Here is a 26,108-nt window from a genome sequence, read left to right on the forward strand (position 1 = left end):
ACTTTTCCAATTCCTCTCACTCTAGGAAACAAAACCTAGAAGCATATAACACTGTAAGGATCCAGAATTTTTAAATTTTTTTTATTAGAAAGTGGTTTGCAAGTATCCGAGAAGGAAAGGATATGCTTCTGGTGTTTTAATTCTCCATGGAGAATTTCATGAAGAAAATAAGTAGTTGATTTAATTTTATTGTATTCAATTTTAGATTGTGTTTTCAAATGTAATATTAAAAAATTGAAAGTGTTATTTTAATTTGGTGTCCTCATATGGTAGTGTTATTGGGTAGAGAATAGATCTAGCATAGGAAACATGTCAATTAATTACTATTTTTTTTTTTTTTTGAGACAGAGTCTCACTCTCTTGCCTGGGCTAGAGTGCCGTGGCATCAACCTAGCTCACAGCAACCTCAAACTCCTGGGCTCAAGCGATCCTCCTGCCTCAGCCTCCCGGGTAGCTGGGACTATAGGCATGTGCCACCATGCCCGGCTAATTTTTTCTATTTTTTTTTTTTTAGTTGTTTGGCTAATTTCTTTCTATTTATAGTAGAGACAGGGTCTCGCTCTTGCTCAGGCTGGTCTCGAACTCCTGAACTCAAGGAATCCTCCCGCCTTGGCCTCCCAGAGTGCTAGGATTATAGGCGTGAGCCACTGCACCCAGCCAGTTACTATTTTAATTATCATAAGATGAATAACATTGAGCTTATCCATCGGAGTTGTAAAAGTTAACTTATTAAGAAAAAATAAATCAAATGTTAAGGAAACATGTTTGGCAACATATATGGTTGGAGTTGGAAGATTCTTTTCTTATGTTAGAAATTGATAAACTAGTTGTGTCCAATAGAACTGGCTGTGATGATGAAAATATTCTATAATGCAGTGGATATTGAGCAATTGAAAAGAGAATAGTAAGACTGAGGAAGTGAATTTTATTTTTTACTTTTAATTAATATAAATTTAAATAGCCACATATGGCTGCCAGATTAGACAATACTGCTGTATACTGTGAAAATAAAGACAGTAAGGAAAGGTTGTGATAGTGAAATGTTTAGAGTCCTGAATATTTTACACATCGTCTTTATAAAGGCTGGAGTGTGTTCATGAGAGTAGAAATAAGGCTGACTAACTGCAACATTGTGTTTTCTTTTTAAAACATCTTAGCAGAGAATCTGTAAGATAGTTCATAATTATCAAATCTCAGACCATCAACCAAAAGACACATTCTATATAAACATTTTAAGCCCCAGACAATCACAGAAATGGTTTTAATGCCTCTCCCAATGTCCCCTTTCTATTTATGACTTACTCTGTTTGGACTGTGTTAATGCCAGGATCTTTATCTTGTTCTTGAGCCCTCAGCATCTATTAGAAAGTCTACCACATAGTGGGTGTAATTAGATATATAGTGAATAGTTGCAAGTCTGTCAGTTGTCAATGCATTGCCTAGCCTATGGTTCTTGAAGGCAAGCAGCTCAATATCTGTCTCCAGCATCATGCACAGTGAATGGTACAGGGCAGGCAGCAGTAAGTGCTTGTGAATTGATTGCTAGACTTTGCATCTGTTTGTTCTAATCCTTATCAAGAAAAGCTAAACGGAAATATATGCTTTCCCTTTTGTATAAGCCAGAAAAGTTCAGTGTGAATCTTTCCTCTCTGTTGACTTCCTGCTTAGAACTCTGCATGTTAAATGCTAAATTTATTGCCAAGGACTACGAGTCTTCTACACTTGAAAGAAAAGTGAATTTTCTGGAATGAATATATAAAAAGTCTCAGGAAATGCATATATTTAAAAATGTTATGTGACTTGCAAGTCACCTCCACCTGGGAGCAAGAGCAGCCTGCACTTTATTGTATTGACCACGTCTGCAGCAACCGAGATACCACCATCTGCTTGGGCATCATTTTCTTAGTATTTGGTATATCCCCTCAATAGAAAGGGCTTTATTTTTAAAAAAATAATTTTTTTTGAGGTGGTAAGATGGACTTGCAGGACTCTCAGAAAGAGGTTGTAGACTTTAGCCTTGGGAAAATGTACACCAGGAACAGCCAAGTACATTGAGATGTGCAAATGGAGTTTTGTATCAGGGCTGTAGTTATCTGGGGATACTGATGTTTTGTGCCCGCAAAATCACCTTAGGCCTTGAGCCTCTGGGGGAACATTCTCTGTTAGAATCTCTGAAATAACGTGACAACCTCTTGTGAAAGCAAGGGAGGATAGTGACTGTTGAGTTGCTCAAATTTCCTTGGAGGTTGTACTTACTTTATTAAATTGAACTTTGGTTGGCTTTTTTTTTTTTTCGTAATAAATAATTGAAGAACTTGGAGGACATGGTTTCTTCTGTATGCTAAATAATCCAGAGTGGCTTGAATTAAAGAGAATATCAGCAGTTGATTGTTTGCTAAGAATCTAAGGTATTCTTTCCCTATGTTTTATGTATTTTGGTGGTTACAGAAAGCACAGGCAGTTCTTACATCTCGACTTGCTCAGGGAGAAGCCAGCTGCTATGCCACAAAGACACTCAAACAGTCTGATAGAGATGTCCATGAGTGGAGGAACTAAGACTTCTTACAAACAACCCATAGCAGCTTGCAATCCATACTAGTGAGTCATCTGGGAATTGATTCTCCCATCCTCCATTTAAGCCTTCATATTACTGTAGTCCAGGAAAACATACCAGCTGCAAACCCATGAGAGACCCAGGGTCAGAAGCACTCATTCAAGTTGTTCTGAATGCCATACCCACTGAAACTGTAGGTTTTCCACTTGAAGTAATGGGTACTGAACTTTTCTCTTGATGTAAAGATTAGAAAACTAGAAAAATATTTGAAGCAACTGTTTTCAGAAATTGAGCAATAGGGAATGAAAGACCATGATCCAGGGAAAAGGAAAAGAAATGATGTGAGCCCTACAATTGCTCTGGCTATAATCACCTGGAGATTCTCTGTGGACTGTGGATTCTACAGGAAAGGACAATCCAAGGAGAGTACAACATGCTCCCTGAGCTGAGAGGGCAGAGATTAGAGTTTTGGGAGGATGAATTTGCAGGGCAGTGTACTGAATAAGAGAGAATTATGCAGAAAATAGCTCCAGAAACTAAAATAGGGGTCCTCTTGAGTCTGTTGCTGAATACTAAACTTCACATATCTAGGCTAAAACTCTGTAAGGTGACACAAAGAACGACTGGGGAGCTGTAAGCTCAACAACTTCCAGTACTCATACAGGCTGAGTGACAAGTTCCATTCAATTAGAGTAGAGGATCTCATTGAATCCTGGATTACTCAGTGGGACAACTGAAAGGTTAGGGCTCAGTAAGGTTAAACTACTAGACCTAGAGTAAAGGCTATTCTAATCTAGCCCTAGTAAATTACTGCTTAAAAATAAGCTGATAAGTGCTGGGTGTGGTGGGGCACAACCTGTATTCCCAATTTTTCTGGAGGCTGAGGTGGAGGATCGCTTGAGCCTAGGAGTTTGAGGCCAGCCTGGGCAATATAGAAAGACCCTGCCTCAAAAAACAACAACAACAACAACAAAAAAAAAACCACCCAAAACCCAAAAAAGTAAAAAAAGGAAAGAAAATTATTTAACTGCCTGCCAAAATAAATTTCAACACTCTTTAAAGAAAGACAAAAACATGCAAAGAAGTAAATATATAAAATACATCATATATTATAGGTAACATATATAATATACAGTATATAATAGATTATATACAACTTTTATAATAAATATATAATTATATATATTTCATATCTGTAAATATGTATATAAATATATTTATATAAATTATATATATGAATATACCATTACCATTAACCAAGAGAAAATCAGGCAATAGAAAAGTGTTTAGAAATGGTAAAGGTGATGGAATTAGCTTAAGGACTTTAGAAAAATTATTCTAAATCATTATGTTTGAAATCTTTAAACATAAGGAAAGGAATGGAAGATATAAAAATAAATGATGAACAAATGAATATAAAAGTACAATACATGAAATGAAATTTCTATTGAATCAGACTAAGAGCAACCAGTGAAAAAGGAAAGATCAGTGAACTTGAAGATGTACTAAAAAAAATTACATAAAGTGAAGCACAGAGAGAAGTAAACACATTAAAAAAAAAAAAGAACAAAAACACACTGGTTTGCGGAGCAATATCACATGGTTTAAGACAGTTTTAATTGGTGTCCCAGAAAACAGAGGCTCAGAAAGAATTTCTGAACAAATAATGGCTGGAAAATTTCCAAAATTAATGAACACTGTAAAACCAGAGATCTGAAAGTTTCAATGAACCCAAGCAGGATAAATATAAAAAAGAAAACAGTCACATCATAATCAAATAACATATGGAATCAACCCAAGTGTCCATCAACAAATGGATAAAGAAAACGTGGTGTGTGTGTGTGTGTGTGTGTGTGTGTATAGTACATATATAATATTATTCAGCCATAAAAAGAATGAAATCCTATCATTTGCAGCAACATTAGGATGGATTGAACTGGAGGTCATTAAGTTAAATGAAATAATACAGGCATAGAAAGACAAATATCACATGTTCTTAATCATATATGGGAACAAAAAACATTGATCTCATGGAGATAGAGAGTAGAATGATGGTTACCAGAGCCTGGGAAGGGTGGGGAATGGGAGGATGAAGAGACACTGGTAATGGGTACAAACATACAGTTAGAAGGAATAACTTCCAGTGTTCAAAAGCACATTAGGGTGACTATAGTTAACAATAATTTATTGTATGTTTCAAAATGGCTAGAAGAGAAGATTTGAAATGTTCCCAACATAAACAAATGATAAATGTTTGAAGTGGTGGATATCCTAATTACCATGATTTGATCATTGCACATTGTATGCATGTAGCAAAATTTCACATGTACCCCATAAATATGTATAATTGTTATGTATCAATTAAAAAAAAGAAAAAAAAACAGGATACAAAATACGTACTGTAGGATCAGAACCATTTTTAAAGTCATTAGAAATAAGATAGGAAATAAACACAATCAGGTTAATTAATTAAAAAAACTTAAAAACAAATTTCTGAAAACTAGTGATAAGGAAAAACGTCTTAAGAAGTCAGAGACAAAAGGCACATTACATATGGGGCAATAAAGATAAGAATAATTTCAGATGTCTCCTCAATAACTATGCAAGCCTGAGAACAATGGAATTACATCTTCTAAGTGCTGGAGGAAAAGAAAAACAACCCTGTAAACTTAGAATTTTAAATCCACCCAAAATATTCAAAAGTGAAGGCAAAATAAAGACTTTCAGACAAACAAAATAGCCTTTTTTCAGACAAATAAAAGCTATGCAGCAGACCTGTACTACAGGAAATGTGAAAGGATGTTCTTCAAATGTAATATTGATGATAGCAGATGGAAAATTGGCTCCACACAGAGGAAGAAAGATGCCAACAACAACAAAGGAGCAAAATTGATGCACAAAATGGTGATGATGGCACGCTGCCAGTGATGGAAGCAGAAACTAAAACAATTGATTCTACTTTTATCAGCAAAGTGTTATAAACTTGCTTAATTGAATAAAGCACAAAATAAGTACTCACAAAACTAAAACATGGCAACAAGAGGAGTAAATGTTCACTCACTAAATTCAAACTGCATGACGAGTGTGGCTGAGGTAACTGGAGAGAAGACCTGCTCGGGGAAGGGGTACTTTTGCCAGTTCAGTCTGCCTCTCTGCTTAAGGCCCACTGAGAGTATTTGCTGAAAAATGGCAAAGCCTAGGAAGCTTCGGAAATAAACTGGGTATCTGAGTTTTTACGAGATACTACCCACCAATGCGACATTTTCTGTGGGTTGTTGCTCTGCTTTCTGTGTAGTTTATGTGGTAAGAGGTACTTCTGTGTGCTTTGATATTTTCCTTATTTCTTTGGTTCTGTTATCTTCTTTAAAAAAATCTTGCCTGTGCAAACCCAGCTCCTTCTGTGAATGTGTATGTACCCAGCTCCTTCTGTGAATGGTCTGTAGATTGTGTCCTGTTGCTGTGTGTGAGCATTTCTCCTGCCTTGGTCGGACAGGATATACTCGTGTCGTCCAAGTGCCCTTCAGAGTTGCTTAGCAACATGGTGCTCGCTGGCTGTCCATTGACTGGGGGAATGGAGATGACAAGAACACAAAAGTGCTCGGTCACAGAGACCCCAACTTGATATCAAAGGTCCTTCTCACTTGAACAGCACTGCTTGATAGGAGCAACTCATTTATTTTTTTAAAAAGTCTGCAGCACCCAGTATTCCCAGGTGGTCTCCCATCTAAGTACCAACCAGGCTCAACCCTGCTTAGCTTCTCACAACGTACACTCAGGGTGGTATGGCTATAAACAACAGCAGCTCATTTTTCAGGAAATATTAATTTGAATTAGGAATACTGACTCAAATATTTCTCTAGGAAGAGAAAAATCATCTTGGTAAGAAGTCTATAACTTGTAACTACTAAACTAAAGTATTTGGTCATACTTCTATGTGATGTTTTTTTTTTCCTTGGTGATTTCCACAGACCACAATATGTATTTGATAAAGATCAATCATTCTGGCCACTTCCTCACCAGCTATGCAGGGAGTATGAATCAGGCAAGTCTTCTAGACACAGCTCATTTTCTAGGTGCGAGATTCATAATGAGGTTGTTTTTTTTTTTTTTGTTGAGACAGAGTCTCACTTTGTTGCCCAGGCTAGAGTGAGTGCCGTGGCGTCAGCTTAGCTCACAGCAACCTCAGACTCCTCGGCTTAAGCGATCCTACTGCCTCAGCCTCCCGAGTAGCTGGGACTACAGGCATGCACCACCATGCCCGGCTAATTTTTTCTATATAGATTTTTAGTTGTCCATATAATGTCTTTCTATTTTTAGTAGAGACGGGGTCTCGCTCAGGCTGGTCTCGAACTCCTGACCTTGAGCGATCCACCCGCCTCGGCCTCCCAGAGTGCTAGGATTACAGGCGTGAGCCACCGCGCCCGGCCTATAATGAGGTTGTTATTGGAAATGGAGAGGAAGGAATGGAAAACAGGCCTCAGTGGAAATGATAGTTTCTTGAATAAGCTAATCCAAGGTGCATAGATTGCATATAGGCAGTCGAGTGTTAAATTTTTAAAGTTCCCCATACTGTGTAAACTTGAAGGAAAACCTCTTTATGTGGTGGCAGTGATGCTGTGATGTGTCATTTTGTGAAGCAATAAACCAGTTGGGCTGATGCTGTCATGGTTTCAACCTCTCCTCTTTGCAGGGACCTCTTTGCTCGCCAGCTCAGAGATGTCTATTGATCACACAATGGCAGCTTCAGGGCTCCGGGTTGGTAGCTTGTTGCCCAGCCACTGACTGAGGATGTCTGAACCAACCTTGTTACTTCTCAGTTCAGCAGCTCCTGCCTCCAGTCTCATATGTCACAGAAGCATTTTTTGATCTTTCTCTTTCTGGCTGACTGCGTGTCCTACCTTTTGTTTTCTAATGTATTTTATGGAAGAAACCCTTCGCATTCCCACTCCCACTCCCCAGTGACGTTACACCTGGGCTATTACATGGATGCACACAACTGGGTTGTGTGTGTGTGTGTGTGTGTGTGTGTGTGTGCTCTTGCTACTAGGCTCTTATCTTTAATACCATTTGCTTTCCCTGCCAAGTGCTAGGCACCGCACATACAGTAATACAATATCATTAATTAAATGAACTCCCATGAAAATGTAAAGATGTATTCAAAGCAACTTAGAATATTTAAGAAAAAATGTCTAGAAGAGAGAGATCATCTCTGTTAATACAGCTTCTAGAAAAGGTGCTCTTTGCTTAGTCTGTTCCACCCTGGATACCCGTATTATCCTTTACAACAGATAATACCCACTATTCTAGTTTTAAAAATTTGGATGAAGTTTTTTTCTCTCATTTTATTTATTTTTTAATTTTTCGTTGAACAAATATTTGTTTATTTTATTTTAAAGTATACATGAGTGGATTAGTAAAATGTGGTATATGTATACCATGGAGTACCACTCAGCCATTAAAAAAATGGTGAACTAATACCCTTTGTAACAACCTGGATGTAACTGGAGACCATTCTTCTAAGTGAAGTATTGCAAGAATGGAAAAATGAACACCACATGTACTATTAAACTGGAACTAATTGGGCTAGGCATGGTGGCTCAAGCCTGTAATCCTAGCACTCTGGGAGGCCAAGGAGGGAGGATCGCTTGAGATCAGGAGTTTGAGACCAGCCTGAGCAAGAGCGAGACCCCATTTCTACTAAACAGAAAAAATTAGCCAGGCGTGGTGGTGCGCTCCTGTAGTCACATCTACTTGGGAGGCTGAGGCAGGAGGATTGCTTATGCCCAGGAGTTTGAGGTTGCTGTGAGCTAGGCTGATGCCATGGCACTCTAGCCTGGGCAACAGAGTGAGACTCTGTCTCAATCAATCAATCAATAAACGAAATAAGCAGGAACTAATCGATCAACAGTCATGTGCACATATGGTAGTAAAACTCAGCTGAAACCAAGCAGGTGGGAAGATTGCATACCAGAGCCCCCAAATCCTCCCCAGCTAAAGATTTTTCTTGGCAAATTCCTAGCCCATCTCTTTTCCTTCAAAGAGGAAGGTGAAGAACTTTGCATCACATAGTCTGTTTCCTTAAAATTGAGGAAAATATAAAACACAGGAAAGGGAAATATTTTTTTTGGAGACAGAAAGACTATCCTTGAAGAGTGAGAGAGTGCTGTTCTGACTCAGGGTGTACTGGGAGACAAAAATGTCTAATTACTTTCCCCATATTTCTTCTTGTCATTTGACCATTAACCATTTATCAGCTGATGACTGTGGTTGGAAGGGGGAAGAGGGGACAGATAAATTCACATAGGTACAATGCACACTATCTTGGATGAAGTTTTTAACTCAAGGTTTTATGATAACGCTTTAAAATAATTTCTCTGGAGTTTCTGAACCTTCTAACACCAATAATAATAGTAATATTTACTTCATCTGGTTAGGTGGTAGCTAAGAATTAGATAAAAAAAAAAAAAAGAAAAAAAAGAAAAATATTTACCATGTGAAGAGAATACTCTGAATCTGTATATACTTGAAGTTAACTTGATGAATTAGAAAAAATTTGGGCTAAAGTCTTTGCTCCTCTTTCTTACACTTCACAAAATACTTTTTAGCTAAAGGAACATTTCAGTGCACCTGGCCCTGCAGTTGCCTTTCTCCTTTAAAGAATCTTTTCTTGCTGTGCCCGCCTGGAGAGACAGAAAGTGTGGCTTGCTGATGGCTTCGGATGGGAGGTCTTCCCCACACTCTGCAGCTCTGTCACTCTCCTGGCAACTGCGCTAGCTCAAGAATGTTGCTTTTGTACTGCACGATAATCACAGCTATGTAGAATAATTTTTTGGTGGAGAAATTTTCTGAGCCTTTATAAAAGTGTGTTTTAAAGGTATCACAGCCTCGGAGTAGTTGATTCGCTTTGCACAATTTTTCAGAATAGCTGTCAATGTTCAGCTTTGAGAGATGTGCTTAGAGTTCTGTCTAAGTTCTAGCTTGATGTAGGGCTAAGGTGTAAAATTTAGAGAGTTAGAATTGTTGCTTTTTATTCTTTATTTTTAGGAAAGAAGATTTGCATACCAGAGCCCCCAAATCCTCCCCAGCTAAAGATTTTTTTTGACAAACTCTTAGCCCATCTTTTTTCCTTCAAAGAGGAAGGTGAAGAACTTGCATCACATAGTCTTATTTCCTTAAAATTGAGGAAAATGTAAAACACAAGAAAGGGAAATATTTTTTTTCAGAGACAGAGAGACTATCCTTGAAGAGTGAGGGAGTGCTGTTCTGACTCAGGGTGACAAAATGTCTGATTACTTTCCCTACATTTCTTCTTGTCACTTGACCATTAACCATTTATCAGCTGATGACTGTAAGGTTTCTTTGAAGTAGCTGGCACCAGAGAAAGAAAGACGAGCAGAGTTGAAAGGGATAAGTAAAGAGGCTTTATTGGGGTGCTCCCGGGTGGGGGTAATGAGTCCCTGAGAAAGGGACCCGGGTGAGCCTCACGGGACCCATGGTACCCAGAGAAGCTGCGCCACCCAGAAGTCTGAGTGGGTTTATATAGGTTTTTAGGGCTGGGGGATGGGAGTTTCTTCAGCCAGGAGATGTCAGTGCGAGGAGTGAGGAATTTCTTTGTTTAAGTTTTGGGGCGGGTACCGAGGGACAGGAGGAGCCGCCTCTTTTTTCATTAGGGAAGGGAGGGGTGCCTGCCACCAGCCTTACAATGACTATGGTGGCATTGTAACTGTAGGTCTATTTTATATTCTTGCAAGCTATGCAAAGCATTGTAGAAATATAGGTGGTCATTTAAAAAATGGAGTTAATAGAATTCTATGACTTCCATTAACACATTTAATGCTCAATCTTTAGACAATAGATTTTTCTTAATGTTAACTCAAATCCTTCCTGCTAGAATAGAGAACAGTTGTCAATGGTCATAGGTTAGAGATGTACAGAACAGTATATAGATCCATGACTATATATATATATTTTTTTCTTTATACATTTTGAGGCTGATACATTCTCCTTTTTCAACCCTCCATTGCCACTTTCAGAAACTCCTGTTAATCTTTCTTATAAATAACATATTGTGCTTAACACCATGTCTTTCTTCAAGTTATCCATACAACACACCAGTTGTTGGACTTTGAATTAGAAGAGAGTCTGAGTCATGAACTCATTCTTAGCTTGAGTTCTCAGAGCTCCCCAGGTTTTTCCATTATACTTCTCTAAAGCCATTTCCCCTCCTCTTATGTTATATTTGTACAGCTTTTTTCTTCCTAAAGGGATTACATCCACATCTGTTTCTATTAAACACCACTCTGCTTATCTTTTTTTTCCTCCAAATTGTCAAGGGCGCCTCTTTCTTCTTAATTCTGTGTCCTAGCCTCATCTCTATGGAGATTTATCTAAGACCTGCCTGGAGGAAATATCTTATTAAAATGTAAATAGATTCTCAACATTTCAAACAGATTCAATTCATCCTAATTTGGCTATTTATTTGTTGAGTTCATGTTTCTATTTCTAAAAAAATTTTAAAAATCAAAGACAAACTTTAAATGGGGTGATTGTATGGTAGGGGAGACAAGGCATTTGGAAGTTTATGTATAATTGTTCTTATGGAACAGTTAATCTGTGCAGTAAAATCAACAATTTATTTTAAATCCCTTTCTTTACGTTTTAAGGAAAAGAGCCTTCCAGATTTGTTTGGGAATAAAAATGTTTTAAGTTTTCACACCTGATTGACAGAGCACTTTGTCTTTTCTTACTGCGTTAAAGGACTCTGAATTCTGTCTCGACAGATGCAGAATAGAAGTGTTTCCTCTCCCCGCTCTGCTCTTATAACGTAGTGTCTATTATTAATACAGATAAAATTCTGGAAGTGGGAAATTGAGATGGCTCAAATTACTTAAGAAATATGGCTATTGAAACACCATTATTTCGTTCCTATGACAATTTCCAGGATAGTCAGCACAAACTAAATCAAGTGATATGACTAAAATACTGTGAGTTTTAATTAATTCATGTCTACAAAAACCATTTGGGGATCAAAAGGCTATACAACAGAAAAATATTAGTGTAGTGATGACTGAATATCATAAAAGTTTTATAGGAACTGTTTTTATAGCCATCTTTCCCTCTCTGCAATGCTCTCATCCCCCCATCTACTGTGCACATTTCACACTCTGCTTGACTCTCAAGTTACCCAGGGCTTCCTCTGATTTTGGAACTTGTGAAGAAGCTGGGCAGAGACTCTAGAAGGGGCTGGTTGAAACTGAGGATGAGGTGGAGGAGGCTGTCAAGCTGTCAAGATGAGATGAGGGTGTCTTATAGATTAGATTGTAGCAGGAAATAGAAATATAAAATAATTTACTTATATGTATGTACATGCACACAATCGCACACATACAGGCAGTGAGTAAAGAAGCTGAGTATTCTCTGAAGAAAATGAGAAACAGAAACATCCCAGGAGTCAACAGAGACACAATTTGTTCAGTCATTTACTCATTCATTCCTTCATTCTTACCATACTTGTATAAACTACTGAGTGCTCTGCACTAAAGAAGATACTATGGGAATAAAAATGGCCAAATATCTTTGAGAAACTAGAATTAATTTGGGGCGATATTCACATATGTGTAAGATTAAATCACGATAAAAAAAGCCAAGGGTTTATGGCCTTTCTACTGCTGCTGCGTGCCACTGGGTTTGTGGAAAAAGCCCACCCATTACTGAAGGAATTTCTCTTTAAGGATAACTTTGGTTATAAAACAAAAAAGGCAAACACGTGGAGAAAGGCTGTGGGTGATGCTTCCTTGAATTCCCCAGAATTGCCTCTCTTGGAATTAATCACAAGAGATATAGGAAAGGTAGTGAATAAGGCAGTAACTTGTGTGTTAACTTCCTTCCAGCTGACGGAGAAATGCAAGACACTTCAGTTTGGGTTTGATATGTAAAAGAAACGATTGAGAACAGTAAGAAGGAAATGCAGCATTAAATGGATTTCACTAGCTAACAGAAAATGAACTTCTCAATTCCTGTTTACCAAGATACCAGTTTGTCTCTTCAAACTTGCTGCATCTCTATATAGATTGTTTCCAAGGTTAGAGGCTGTGACCCTGCAACGAAGGGAGGTGTATGTAAGTAGTGCATGAGTGCACAGAAAAAGAAAATGTTTGCACTTTTAAAGGTGAAAATGCCAAGACCGAGAATTAGAGTAAAATGTTTCTACTAGTTCAACTGAGAAAAAGAGAATTTGATGGGTTGTTTTCCTAGACTGCAGAAAGGAAGGATGTTTTATTTATGCCAACTGGGTGATTATAAAATGAATATAACCATTCCCCCAAATAAGCATCATTTTGAACATCATGTATTCTATTCACAACAGGGGTGCTGATTTATAATTGCTCTAATTGAGCCTAGATTTGGGACAAATAGATGTTCACATTGCATTTTCTTCTTAGGCACTGAGGGTATTGGGCACATACTACCGTAACAACTACAGGGTACAGGTGAGGGTTGCTTATTACAGCTTACTCGCAATGGTTGTGCATTTCTAGGTCACTGACTCCAACACTGCAGTGTTCATGGCAAACAGTGCATCCAGCCACTGTATAAAGGGGGATTTATATGCAGGATGATCAGCACCACTGAATAAACTCTGACTGAATCTGGATCTGCTTGGGTGGCTAAGTCTAAAGGAAGCCTGGGTATCCCTAGGTAGCATCCTACCTAATGAGGAATGCACTTGAGTTTGGATTTGCTGATATCCAAGCACATTAAACCAAAACATATACTGAGTTGCCACCACAGAAAAAAATAAAGTATTATAAACAGCAAGAGAAGTAGTGACTAAAATGTTTCCTTTAGTCCTGAATTCTGTATCCTGTTTTATTGTGGGGGAATCCATTAGCAGAAAAGATAAGATTGAAGATCGAGATCTTCCAAGTAATGTTAAGTACCTGTCTATCAGAGTGTATCATCTAAGAGATGCTGTTAGCTGTTTTACTAAGTTCTAGGAGCATAATTATCTTTTTCAGTTGGTTACATTCAGCCATGATAGTATTCAGGTTGTTGACACATGATTTGTAAGAGGATTTAGTTTTCCTTAAACTGCAATATGAATTCTGAAATGGAAATCTAATCTCAAAACTAGTGCAGGTCAATTTGCAAAAACATCTTAAAACACGAGTGTAGAGAATCTTGAAATATTAGGAAGAATAATTTTCCCAGTGTCAGGAGAGAACGCTGTGTGAAGAGCAGTGTCATTAGTAGCCGATTTGCTGAGTGAAATGCAGGCCTCGTGGCATGTTTAAGCTGATCCAGAGAGTGATATTTGCTTAAGGGTGCAAATGTCTATCTCGGTATTGAACTCTGAAAGCACTGCTGGAATATAAAATAGATATCTTATTCTTTAGTCTTAGAAGGAAAATTAGGTATTTTTAGGTGTTATTGATTCTAGCCTTTATATTGAGTTTATAAAGAAACCAAGGACCCAAGGGGCTCCTGTCTGTTTTTTCAGGGTCACCCAGGGCAAGTTGATTCTTAAGACATTTACAAACTAGGTAGATACACACATGCGCGTGAGTGTGTGTGCGTGTGTATCCCCGGAACGATGGATTCCGATACAAACTCACTGCTTTAGCCCAAAACTTTGGGCAATTTGGGGCAAGCTATCTCACTTTGGGTTAGCACCTGGCCATGAGGAACCTGTGCTTAGTCCTCTGTGCTAACACTTCTAGGCTAACATCTTTTGAATGTGTTGAGAAAGATGGTTGATTCTAAGTGTGTGTAGACTTTTAAACATATAATGGAAGCCTACTATGTGTCAGGCACTCTCCTGGGTGCTGGGGACACCAGAGTGAAGAGAAGAGACAAGAAGGTGGCATTTGAGAAAAAATTTGAAGGAGAAAAGAGAGAGGAAAGAATGTTTCAGGTAAAGAGAAAATTAATTGCAAAGGCCCTGAGGTGGGAATCTGCCTGACGTGTTTGAGAAAAAGCAAGGAGGCCACTTAGGCTGGAGCAGAGTAAGGGAAGGCTGAGAAGTAAACAGTGAAAAGTTAGAGATTCAAAGGACATGGTGGAAACCAAAAAAGAAAGGACATGGGATTTTCTCTGGGTCAGTTGGGAATCATCGTAGGTTGCTAAGCTTGGGAAAGTCTGACCTGTGTTTTGAATGAAGCACTGGCTGCTATGTTGAGAACAGATTCTAGGTGGTGCTAAGGGAGGAAGTAGGGAGAAAAGTTAGGAGGCTGTGATAGTAACCCTGGAAAGAGATGCTTACACTGAGGCATTAATGGAAGAAGTAGAGAAAAAGGTTCAGATTCTTGATATATTTTGAAAATTAGAGTGAACTGCGTGGCTAATGGATTGGGTGTGGGCTGTGACAAGAAGAGGAGACAAACAGGACACCAAAATTTACAACATTGAAACGGGAAGGATGGAATTTCCATTACTAAAATTGGGAAGCCTCTTGGTAGAACAGATGTGGCAGATTAGGTGCTGTTTGTTTGTTTGTTTGTTTACTGGGAGGTAGGCTTTCAATTTTGAACACAGAAGGTTTGAGATTCTTATTTGCAATCCAAATAGAAATGTCAAGTAGACAGCCAGAATTTTGCATGGATGTTGGGCATTATCAGTATATGTGCGCTTTTTAAAGCCATGAGATCTCCAAGGAGTGAGTGTGTTTATAGATACAGACGATGTCCTTGGACAAAGCTTGGTGGCCCTACAATGTTCAAAGGTCTGGGAGATGGAGGAAAACCGTAAAGGAAACTGAGATGAGAGATCAATGAGGAAGGATGGGAAACAGGAAAACAGGGTCATCGGGAAGGTCAATGTGGGAGAAAAGTGATTAAGACAGGAATGAAGGAAAGAAAAGACTTCATACTTTAGTCTTCCATTAGCTGAGGATGATGTGCTTTTGCCTCTTCTGACTTTGCGAATCCTAGGGTTTTTGGCTTTTCTCTATTCCTTTTTGTTCCCGTTTGCAAATGGAAATTCTTTTCTGAGCTGATCTCTCTTGAAGTATTAATACTCTGCCAAATCCATCCGATGATAACCAACTCATGCTATTAACATTCTGTTTTCCAGTTGCTTCCCATAGTGCTACAAAAGGTTATCAGGCATGATTGTTTACCAGATACTTTGTTATTTCATAACATGGCTTGCCATGTTTCCAGCCTGTAATATAATTTTCCTTGTCACTCCTTCTTTAAGCCAATGCTACATTAAGATTTAGGTTTTAAGGTTTTTAGGGAAGACCCGCTTGAGAACCAATCAAATGCTAGGCAGTCCCCAAATTCTAATGGCCTAAAACAGCAAGTGCAAAGTTTGCTGCAGATCTGGAAGGCTTCAGGGTGACTGTCGCCCATGTCATAGCTCAGCCTGGCACCTCTACAAGCCCTGAGGGATGGGAAGATGGTGCTGGAGAGTCGAGCATCAGTGAAGTGCTTCTAGTATGAAGTTACATACACCCCAATCTCCAAGCAAAACCAGATGGCCAATTCTAATTTCTAAGGCTTGGAGGAAGAAGAGGAGAGGAAGAGAAGAAGAAGAGGAAGAGGAAGAGGAGGGAGAAGAAGAGGAAGGTATCTGAGAATAGCTTAAAGTCTGCCCCAGAAATGGTTTTATTTTATATTTACTATCACTAATCAGTGTAAAGCCATGTGACTTTACTTTTTATCTTCTTGCATAATATCAAAATAATTTTCTTCTTAAAGAAAATTTGTGCCTTATTTCTGGGTATTTCCGAGACTCTAAATTTTCAGTAAAACTTCAATAATCCTCATAGAGGGAGAAAATATACCAAGTTTAAATAGTTCGAACTCTACCCTAAAATAATTCATGCCAGTTGTTAGCAGAAGCTAAAGCTACATCAGCCTGTCCCCTAGATCCCTGCACTGTGTCTGCTGCAAATCCTTACCTTTGTTGTTTCTACTTTTCACAAACTTATGTTGAAACAGCTCCTGTTTTTATCTGCCAACCACAAGAACTTTAGCTTCAATTGATGGTATCATAAAGCAGCCCTTTCACACTTGATGTGAACATATTTATACATAGTTGAGCAGGTATCAACTGAGAGCAAGTTATTTTGCCATTAGCTGAATGTCTAAATCTTAGTGTTGGTCAAGGGAACTTTCTTTTTACTCTGCCAGAAAGATCATCTTCCTCTGTTCAGGCTGCTGTAACAAAGTGCCATAGACTGGGTAGCTTATAAACAACAGAAATTTACTTCTCATAGTGCTGGAGACTGGAAGTCTGAGAGCAGGTGCCAGCATGGTTGGGTCCTGGTGAGCGTCCTCTACCAGGCTGCAGAATACTGGCTTCTAATTGTACCCTCACACAGCAGAAAGATGACAGCAGAGCTGTCTGGGGTCTGCTTTGTAAGGGTACTAATCCCATTCGTGAGGGCTCCAGCCTCAGGACCTAATTCCCTCCCAAAGGCCCCACCTCCTACTACCATCACATTGGAGGTTAGGATTTCAACATATGAAATATTTTTTTGGGGAGGAGGACATACAGTCCATTGCAAAAAGGAACTGGCAGAGTGACCAACATTATTGAGAATCTCTGTATTCCATCTGATTTGATTAGTACTTGTGTTTGTTGTAATGATGAGGAAAAATCAATACAAATAAAAGTGACTTTGTTTTAGACAGATCTACAATTCTGTGAAAACTAATTTCTCATATATTAACTTGTTATTTATGTGTAGTGATACATAGTTCACAAGTTGTTTCATAGATTCACTCTCGTATGCATCTCACACGGTAAATAGGGAATATATTCATTATTCCTATTTTACAAACAAGAAAATAGAGATTTAAAAAAATCCAGACTTGCTAACATTTACACAGTTAGCTACTGACAAAGCTGGAATTAAAACCTGTGTTATCTGGTTTTCTTTTGTGCCATTTCCACAAGCAGTCTCCTAGATAATACAAAGTAAAGAGTATTGTTTTTTAAAATCATGACCTGAAATTTATTTTATCTAATTAAACAAATAGTTGTACTGAGAAGAGCACATGAATAATGCTGTTTAAGTAGTGCCCTTGATTGCCTGTGTGGCTTCAGATATTTAAGGTTCCTTTTGTGTTCCTGCCCATGGGGCATTTGATAGTGATTCATTTGTGGACTCTTCAAATATACTCCCAACACTACAGAGGGAGGATTTTCTTTAAGAGCAACTCTTTATGAGCTATCAGATTTTTGATTGTTCTCAACTGGTGGAATGCTTTAGCATCTTGAATAGTGTTCTTGTTTCAGGATTTTAATCAACTGACTTGTTACAGAATTCAAGCATGTACTTCTCTCTTATCTTTTCCTTTTGTTGATCATACTTAGAGTATTGGAATGAACAATTTGATGGAACAGGACCAAAGTCACTATTTATTCAAACTAGAAGGATTGAATCATTAATTTTTGGGGGGAGCATTTATGGAGTCACATAGAGGTAGAAGTTAGTCCTCTGAAAAGGAAAATCCTTGAAATCTGGGTTAATTTATTTTTTAACTCCTCCACCAGGTGATTCTGTATTCTTGGGCAATTACTTTACCTCCTATACTTAGATTTCTTTATCATGTGCACGGAGGGTATTACCACATAGTTTTTTTAAATTTCAGAATAATATGGGGGATCAAATGTTTAGGTTACATATATTGCCTTTGTACTGCCTGAGTCAGAGCCACAAGCATGCCCATCCCCCAGTATGCACTTGTACCCATTAGGTGTGAATATACCCATCTCCTTTTCCTCTCTCCCACCTGCCTGACACCCGATGAATGTTACTTCTATACGTGCACATAAGTATTGATCAGTTAGTACCACTTTGATGGTGAGTACATGCGGTGCTTGTTTTCCCATTCTTGTGATACTTCACCTAGTAGAATGGGCTCCAGCTCCATCCAGGATAATACAAGAGGTGCTAGTTCGTCATTGTTTTTTGTGGCTGAGAGTACTCTGTGGTATACATATACCATATTTTATTAATCCACTCATGTATTCATGTGCACTGGGGTTGTTTTGACATCTTTGCAATTGTGAAGTGTGCTGTTATAAACATTTGAGTGCAGATGTCTTTATTATAGAATGTCTTTTTTTCCTTTGGGTAGATGCCCAATAGTGGAATTGCTGGATCAAATGGTAGGTCTACTTTTAGTTCTTTGAAAGTTAGTATCTCCATATTACTTTCCATAGAGGTTGTACTAGTTTGCAGTCCCACCAGCAGTCCTATCTCTCCACATCCATGCCAATATTTGTTGTTTTGGGACTTTTTGATAAAAGCCATTCTCACTGGAGTTAAGTGATATCTTATTGTGGTTTTGATTTGCATTTCCCTGATGGTTAGAAATGTTGAGCATTTTTTCATATTTCTTGGCCATTAGTCTATCTTTTTTTGAAAAGTTTCTGTTCATGTCCTTTGCCCACTTAATGGGGTTGTTTGATTTTTTCTAGCTGATTTTCCCCGAGTTCTGTATAGATTCTAGTTATTAGCCCTTTGTTGGATGTATAGCATTGCAAATATTTTCTCCCATTCTGTAGGTTGTATATTCGCTCTAATGTTAGTTTCTTTAGAACTGTGCAGAAGCTTTTTAATTTGATCAGGTCCCATTTATTTTTGTTGATGCTGTGATTGCTTTTGGGGTCTTTTTATAAATTCTTTGCCTAGGCTGATGGCTATAAGAGTTTTTCCAATATTTTCATCTAGGATTCTTGTGGTTTCATGCCTGAGGTTTAAGTCTGTTACCCATCGTGAATTGATTTTTATGAGGGGTGAGAGGTGTGGGTCCTGTTTTAGTCTTCTACATGAACTACATAGTTTTAATTTTTTGTTTTTTTTAAATTAAAAAAATTATTTTTAGAGACAGGGTCTTGCTCTGTAGCCCAGGCTAGAGTGTAGTGGTGTGATCATAGCTCAGTGTAGCATCAAACCCTTGGGCTTAAGCAAAGTGGTCCTCCTGCCTCAGCCTCCAAAGTGGCTAGGACTACAGGTACATGCCACCATGCCTGGCTATTTAAAAAAAATTTTTATAGAGATTGGGTCTTGCTATGTTGCTCAGGCTTGTCTTGACCTCCTGGCCTCAGCCAATTCTCCTGCCTCAGCCTCCCAAAGTGCTGGGATTACAGGCGTGAGCCACTGTGCTTGGTCCTACTACCTAGTTTTTAATGATATATAAGTGATATGTTCAATTTTATTTTAATTTTGATTGAAAAAGTATTATTTAATTTTAAGATAATTCTATGATTAATATCTTGTCTAAGACAATGTCAAAAAGAACCCTTTAGGTATCTTGTGAGTAGCCAGTCTATATGGTATAAGAACAATGCCAAATAGTTCTGGTATCGATTTCTCTATACTAGAGAACTTGCTGAAATAATAAAATTTTCTGAAATACCATCAATTAAGGTTAAATATACCATTCATTACAAAATTGGACTCCAAAGTTTAAATAAAATCAAGGTTTAATTTTAAAACTGACTTAAAAACCCCTTGCAAAATATGCTGGACCAGAATTAGAAAGTAGTCAGTATGACTTCCACTGCCAGGTATAATGTGATGGGCCACAGCAGGCAAGTGTGCTCACTGCAAAATAAAAATGCCTAATAAAATATATAAAAAAAAGTGAATCTGTCAGAGGGCTATGTAGGCAACATGGATTGGGTAAACCAAAATTCCAGAGAATAGAGAACGTATCAGAGGTGAGATATCGATTTCTAGCTGTGTTTTTCTTTTTATTAAATTTTGGAGGAGTATTTTCTGATTCTGGGTGTGAACTGGGAGTCTGCACAGGCAGAAATCATACCTTGGGGAAGAGAGTAATTAGTGAGGCTTTTCCTGGTGGTGAAGTGGTGACATAGCAATAGAAATATCTGAGTCTTTTTTGATGGAAATTTTGCACTGCTCTTAATGTGTAATGAAAGCTGGGGATCTAGGTCAAAATATTTTGAGAGATAGAGTAAAATGTCCTACAGTGTTGAGGTGAATAGGGAATAAAGATCCAACTGGGAGAAAACACAAAGCTGGTCTTTCCAGCAACATTTTTTGGAGAGATTTTGAAACTATTAAGCCTGGGAGGTTAGAGGGCTAGGTTGGAAACTCTGAAGGCAAGATAGATCTCCCACAGAGCTTATTGGGTCTGAGGAAATAGAGATCCACTAGGCTATTAATAGAAAGCCTTGGAGATCCATGTCTTAGGAATATGGGTGAACCAAAGATAGAAAGTCTTGCTCAAACTGCAACCCAGCTCCAACCCAGATTCATTTATAATTGTTTTGAGCCAATCAGTTACTTCCTTTATCAGGAAATGGGAACCTGTCTCTAGTAGAAGATAAAATAATATCATCTGGAATATGAGTGATTCCTTTATAAACCATATTTGATGTACAATAAAAACCCCATTTGCATAAAGAGACAAATATGATCTATTATGAAAAGGTTGATGAGAGGTTCAGATATAGAAATGATCTAGATTTTGAGTTAGCATAAAGTTCTTTAAAATAACTATTAAAAATATGTTCAAGAAAAGAGAGGGAACATGGATAAAACAAGTGAAAGAATAGACTATGTCAACAAAAATTAAAATTGATAGAGAACTAAATGGACATTATAAAATGAAAAATATAACATTTAAAATTAAATATTTGGTGGAGAGCTTTAACAGCAGATTGCAGAGCAAAATGCAGGAAAAAAAAGAAGTAGAAGACAGGGTGGAATAAAATACCAAAGGAAACCACAAAAAGGAAAACTAATAACAATAACAAAAACAATAATAAAACAGAGCAAGCCATAAGAGCAATGTGGTGCACATTCAAAAGATCTAACATATAAATATTGGAGTCCCAGAATGGGAGACATGAAAAAATAGGCCAGCAGCAATATTTGAAAAGATGAAGGGTGAAAATTTAAACATCAGTCCAGAATTTCAGGAAGCTCAGTAAATTCTAAGCAGGATAAAGTCAGAGAAAAGCCACATATTGGCACATAATAGCAACACTGCCAACACCCAAAGAGTAAGGAAACAAAAAAGCAACTATGGAAAACGAAAAAAGCCATAGATGAAGAATACCTTCAAAGGAACAGTAATTGACACACACCCAATTTCTCAACAGAAATGATGAAAGCCAAAAGACAATGGAATTATTACATTAAAGTGGTGACTGAAAATACCTATTAAAGCATGGGAGGATGGGAGAGGATTGAGGGATGAGAAATTACTTAATGGGCACAATGTTCACAATTCGAGTGATGGTTACAGTAAGCCCAGATTTCACCACTATGTAATATATACGTATAACAAAACTGCACTTGTACCCTGTAAATTTATACAAATAATATTAAAAAAAGAAAATATCTGCCAAACTATTAATAGAATCCATGTACTGTAGTGAAATTTTCCTTAAAAATGAAGGTACAGTAGATGTTTTCAGACAAATGAAGATTGAGGGTATTTGTTACCAGAAGGTTGCAAATAAATAATAAAGGAAGTTCTACAGGCAGAAGGAATATGATCCCAGATGAAAACATGGGTATTCAGGAAGGGATGAACAATGCTTGAAAGGATAAACTTGTGGGTAAATATAAATGAATATTGACAACACAAAACAATAAAACTAATATTGTATAGGTTTTAAATTATAGATGGTATGACAAAAATAACAGAAGCAGAGTAAAAGAAGTTTAAAATGTTCTTAAATACTAGCAAAAAAGTACTGATCTGTGTTACATAGTACTAAGGAAAGTATGACTATTTAAATCTCCATATAACTACTTAAAATAGTCACAGAATATTTTCTGTGAAGCAAATAGTAATAAAAAGTAGAATAGTAAAATAGCTTAATTAATTCAAAAGAAGATACAAAAAGAGTTAAAAAAGGAACACAAAAATGAGACAAATAGAAAATGAATAATAACGTGGTAACCGTGAGCCCCAGTTATATCGGTAACTGCATTAAATATTTATGAACTCAGTACAAACTAGAGCAAATCAATTCTAGATATTCTATATATGAGGGCATAAAACATATTTTAATATATGAGAATGTAGATTTTTAAATTGATTTTCAATGTGTAAAATATGCTTCAAGAGAATTTTTCTGAAATCAAAATTTCTTTTTATGGGGCATATGCAAAATGTAGAGAATCCCTTTCAACAGGGTAGATATGAGATTTATGTCATAACAGATGTTGGGAGAGGCAGCTTCTTGTTAAATTTGAACTTCCTCTAAGTAAATTATGAGACTTTTAGAGGCCGAGGCCAACAAACACAATAATGTGTGTGTTATCTTCTGCATCTGGAACCGTATCTTGCATATAGAAACATGGCAATGAATAGTCATCATTTCCACTGTGCATTCTGACTCTTAGTGAAAAGACTTACATCATTACAAGATAATTGTACTAAAAATGCCTTAAAATATTTACTTACAGGTACATAGTGAGACTGATTTTATAGAGTACTTCTACATATTTTATTTCATTTGTTTACCCTTCTAACCTTGTGTGATATATTGTTCTGGGGTAATTATTCCAATTTTGTGTATGAGGAAGCTGGGGTCCTGCAGTTTATTATTTTTTATTTTTTTTGAGACAGAGTCTCGCTGTGTTGCCCAGGCTAGAGTGCCATGGCGTCAGCCTAGCTCACAGCAACCTCAAACTCCTGGGCTCAAGCAATCCTTCTGCCTCAGCCTCCTGAGTAGCTGGGACTACAGGCATTTGCCCCCATGCCTGGCTAATTTTTTTCTATATATATTTTTAGCTGTCCAGATCATTTCTTTCTATTTCTAGTTGAGACGGGGGTGGGGAGGGTGCGTCTTGCTCTTGCTCAGGCTGGTCTCGAACTCCTGACCTCAAGCGATCCTCCCGCCTCGGCCTCCCAGAGTGCTAGGCTTACAGGTGTGAGCCACTGCAGTTTAAAAGGTGGCTCACTGACAGGAATGAGAGATAGAACCCAGGTGTTCTGATGGTTCATCCAATGCCAATGTATCACATCAATATAGGCAGTTATTTCACCTGGCCTCTCAGGATCTCTTAGGCTGGACTTTAAACTTCATTGTGCTGATGGAGTATTCCTGAATGAGATGTGTTTACAAAGGTTGGTCCTTCGTTGGCAATTACAGTAAAGCAACTGGAATCAGTATCATTCTCCTCTGGAACTTGGATTAAATAAACTGGTAGTTAAGATGAGAAGGTGTAAAGCATGGTGATGTGAATTTTGGTTTCAGAGTACTAATTAATTAGAGCCAGGGTTTCACAGTGTATTATTTATATTTCTGTCACCTGAGGACTCCCAGAAGGCAGTTGGGCTAATTCACACACTGTAATTCATTACACAGTTCTAGGGTTTTATTTTATCATAAACTGTGGAGAGTTCTTAATTAGTAATTAGAAAATGATTACACCTTGTCTGTAAAAAACACATTTCTTTGGTTGTATTGATGTGACTATGCAATTATATTTCAAATTAGTTTGAACAATGTTTAATGCAGGAATTCTAATTCTGGTGTGATCTGCCAGGTAACTTGGGCATGGGCAGGTCGGAGGTCATCCTGAAGTATAAACGCACTGTTGCAGGTCTGACATGGCTTCTCGACTCTGTTCTGGTGTTCTCTGCAACACACAGGATGCCAGTGAGAGTTTAACTTTATGATTCAGTCTTAATATTGTACATAATTACTTTTCAATTATGACAAGTCAATATCTTTTACTGAAATCAAGCAGCTTTTATATTTCAAAATTATTTTAATATGATTTTATTAATAAAATTTAATTTTAAATATTTAATATTATAATTTTTGCATCTCAATGTTATTTAATAATATTACATGTTATTTAATAAGAACATACTGTACTTAATCGAGAGATGCTTCCAATGTACATTTACATTATTAAGGTTAAGGGGAATTCAATAATAATAATAATTATATATTGATTAATCCAAAATGTAGTAATCCAAACAAATACAGCTATGGAGAGTTGATAAAGAGTAGGGTTTTGATAGAGTCCAAAAAGTGATACATTCTAGAATAAAAGAGAGTATGAACCAGATGGGGACACTGGGACAAGTTTAAACTTGCATTATTTGGGTACAACCAGGCTCTGTGGGAAGCCTAATCATGGATCTGTGTATGTATGTGTGATATCTGACGATTGTGCTGCATAGACCTACTTGTACTTAAATGAAAAAAGCGGCATGTAGACACTGCTGTATATACATTCACTGGATACTTAAGTGACTACTCTGTGCCAGGCACGTTAGAAGATGGATACACTGAGATTAATAAGACTCAGACCTAGAGGTTGCAGAAACATGATTATGTGAACATGATAAATCCCGAGGCAGAGGTACCAACAACCTAGGCGGAGAAACACAGTGGGGCTGGGAGGAGTGACCATCAAAGACTGTGTTTCTCCAGGCAGTCAGCTCTATTCCTGCCTCAGTCCTTGCCTCTGATGTTTAAAATTTGTGTAAACACCCCAAACTGGTGTTTGAATTAGTTTATTCTTAAACATGGTATGAGCCTATCAGGAAAATGCTTCTAGTTTTAAACAGGACCAAGATACTTTATCCAGACCAAACATGTATTGGTTCATTTAAAACTGCACATGTGGCTACTTAAATTTAAATTAATTAAAATTAAAAAAAATGAAAAGTTCAGTTCTTCAGGTGCACTAGCCACATTTCAAGCGCTCAATGGCTGCATGTAGCTAACGGATATTATATTGAACAATACATTGTAGAACACATCCATCATCTTAGAAATTTCTATAGGGTAGCACTGATTTAAACAAATCACACACCTCTAAATGAAATGCGCATAGTGATTTCTTTTCACCGATGTTCCCCCATTAATATCAGCATATTTAGTCCATCACACACTCTGCCAAAAGTTTGTGAAATGCTTTCATTCAACGCATATTCATTAAGTATCTACTGTGTACCAGGCACAGGACTGAATAAAATAAAGGCATGCATGCTATTTTATTTGATTCAAATAATGTAAGTATTGTAGGTACTGAAAAAATATCTCCCATGTACACGATTGAGACTTCTTCTAATTGAGAGTTAAATTAACTTGTTGAGCTTCCTAACATAGTAAAATCTAGAAGTAACAAACACAGTATAAAATATGGGTGAGGAAAGTAGAATACAAGAAGATACCGATCCGAGATCTTAGAACACTTCTATCATTGCTTATTGTGGATTTGCTTCTTTCATTTTTCTGAAATACTATAATTTTAGTAACATCAAAACTCAGAGGAGATGATTTGAAGGTTATATAAGAAAGTATATATGAGAGTAACCTTCAAATGAAGTCCAGAAAATTTACAGGAAGAATATTTGAGAAACACAACAATTAACAAATTACGAGCAATACAAGGTAACATTTTCAAAGACATGGCAAATTATGGTTTATGTGGGCTTTTGAAATCAGTGATAAAGAAGTAAAATCATATAAAATTACCCCCTTTAGGCTCTTATTTCGACTTTTATATTCAATGAAATAAAAAGGCAAAACAAAACTTGACTCTATTTGAAGAGATAGTTGGTTTGATCCTGCTGTAAGCAGAGATTAT

Source organism: Eulemur rufifrons, chromosome 23 (assembly GCF_041146395.1).
Source record: "Eulemur rufifrons isolate Redbay chromosome 23, OSU_ERuf_1, whole genome shotgun sequence".
NCBI lineage: Eukaryota > Metazoa > Chordata > Mammalia > Primates > Lemuridae > Eulemur > Eulemur rufifrons.